The sequence below is a fragment of the Scomber scombrus genome, chromosome 6, assembly GCF_963691925.1.
Source record: "Scomber scombrus chromosome 6, fScoSco1.1, whole genome shotgun sequence".
Classification (NCBI taxonomy): Eukaryota; Metazoa; Chordata; class Actinopteri; order Scombriformes; family Scombridae; genus Scomber; species Scomber scombrus.
Genome location: NC_084975.1, coordinates 4486380 through 4488879, shown reverse-complemented (window position 1 = coordinate 4488879; position 2500 = coordinate 4486380). Strand labels below are relative to the sequence as shown.

At 35.5% G+C, this 2500-nt stretch overlaps 1 protein-coding gene across 1 annotated transcript in view; it reads right to left on the bottom strand.

Moving 5' to 3' along the window:
- The window catches only part of cttnbp2 (cortactin binding protein 2), a 115694-nt gene that overhangs the window by 22779 nt on the left and 90415 nt on the right, over window positions 1–2500 (bottom strand). The window lies entirely within an intron of this gene.

The following is a 2500-nucleotide window of genomic DNA, read 5'->3' as shown; positions in this document are numbered from 1 at the left end:
GTAACCTCCTCTATGGGACTGCTTTTCTCGTAGGAACTAATTGGAGCAAATACACGTCAGATTAAGACGAGATGATGTATTATATTTTTCTGGAGAGTGGAGCAGGTTTGATGTTTAGTGTCTGAAATCCCAAAAATCCCTAAAAATAGCGAAGCTTTTCACTCCCATGATGGTGAATCAGCGTGAAACTTAAGAACAACGTTTGATAAAACCACGAGATGTTTGCAACTCATTCGATTTAGTAGTTGAGCTGCATAAAATTAAAGTAAGAACCAAACTCTTCTAAAATCATTAGGGAGAGAGGGCGGTGGATTTTCCTACTTCTCCACAAGCACTCGAACACACCAACAACAGCTTGATGTTTACTCTGATGGATTTTCTTTCTACATCAGGGTTCAAATCTCTGTAAATTGTGTTTAATATCACACAGATATTCACACATTAATGGAAGCAAGAGGTCACCTTTGTAGCCTAAAATCATCATCATCATCATCATCATCATCATTACATGAACTAGTAGAATACTTTGCAGCTTGGTTGAATGACATCGCTCCCAAAACAGGAAGAGAAACAACAGCTGAGTCAGATAGCAGAAGTTTTACTATTCATCACATGTTGTCAGCTTAAAACAGAACTATATGTGATAGAGAATGATAGAACAGGTTGTTCTTATGATCATGTTTAATTATATTATTGTATGTTGCCTGGTGCTTTGAGATCAACGCCAGATTGATATATATAAGAAATCACATCACTTAGTACAGCATATATCAGAAAAGTCAGTTCTAATAGTTGTAACATAAGGATGCAGGGGTGCAAATAAAGATCATTTTCTTTATCAATGAATCTGATGATTATTTTCTTGGAAGATCTATTAATCTCTTTCTCTATAAACGTCAGAAAACTGTCTTTTCAACTTCCTACAGATGTATGTTTTGCCAAATAAACAGTCTAAAACTCCAAATGCTCAAATTATTACAATGTTGAGACAAAGAAAAGCAGCAAATTCAAACATTTGAGAAGCGAAAACCCTCAAATGTTTAATCATTTAAATTAAAAAATGCAGATCAATTATCAAAATAGTTATATTCATTTCCTGTCAATCATTTAATTGATTAATCAACTAATCACTGCAGCTCTAGTAGAATGTTTCTATCTATATTTTAGTATTTTACAGGAATAAAAAGTCAGTATGTACTGTAAGGCTGAAAGCTTTTCCAGCATTTCTCTTTGAACAGCAGCTTTGTGGAAATAAAGAAAGTAATTTGAGAGCAGATGATTCAGCTGGAAGCTTTGTGACAGACGACTCCGACTATCAGGTGTAAGTGAGCAGCTCGACACTGTAGACCGAGTTCAATACAACTTTAAGAAGTTTGGGGGTTTTATTCCCTTTATGCTGACATGAAGCTTTTACAGAAGCTCTCCATCTGTACTGCACACTTACTAAACTACTGCTGCACCTTTTTTTTTTTTACACCCCTGAGAGAAACTGCTCAGGAATAAGGTCGAGATTTTTCTTACTAATTGGACGTCGAAGTCTATGAAAAATGAACTTTTAACTTCCATATTTATATATCCTCTCCTTTCAATTCATTGATTTATCATGTAGCCTGTTAAATGTCAATGTTAATTGGGCCTCAAGGTTAGAGAAGTGAGCTAGTGACAGGAAACAGAATAAATCAAGGTAGGGGAAAGTGAAAAAAGTCCACTCCGTTCCCTCAAACCCTAAATGCTCCAGTGTTGCTGTTCAGTGGCCGGCAAATCACACTGTGGTTGTACTGGGAAGCTTCCAGATGTGAGTGTGTGTAAGTGTGTAAATGTGGTCAGGGTGTTCCTGTAAAAGAGAGGCTGCCTCTAAGTGACACTTCCCTGAATAAAGTGTAAAAAAGAAGCCAGAAAATGGATAATAGAAAATGCTCAGCTATAATTTTGTGGAGCCCAAATTGACACATTCTTACATAATAAAAGTCTAGATAACCGGCTGATATTAAAAAATGTGGATAATTTATCTATAATATATTAATTTATCAACACATCTTTTCAGCTCCAATATGTTTTATCACCTCATGTAATCCTGCAACTCACAAATATCATGATCGACGAATTTATTTGTCGATTACTTTCTTCGTTTTGTCTCTAAAATGTCAGAAAATAGTGAAAAATGATTTCTTGAGCTCATGTTGACATCTTCAAATGTTTTGTTTTGTTTGAGCCAAAGTCCAAAATCCCAAAATGTTCAGTTCTCTGTGCCCTCAACCTCAATAAGACCTCAAATCCCATATTTGAAAAGTGCAACCGCAGCATTTCTGCTTGAAAAATGACAAAAATAATTATCCCATTATCAAAAAGTAAGTAATACTCAATTAACCAATCATGTCCGCTCTACCTGCCTGTACTGTATAATCATTATACTGTTGCTATCTTATCCAGGACACTTCTATAACGTAGAGACTTTTAATCTCAGCAGGGCATCTTCTATCAAAGTTATATTCCTGCTGGT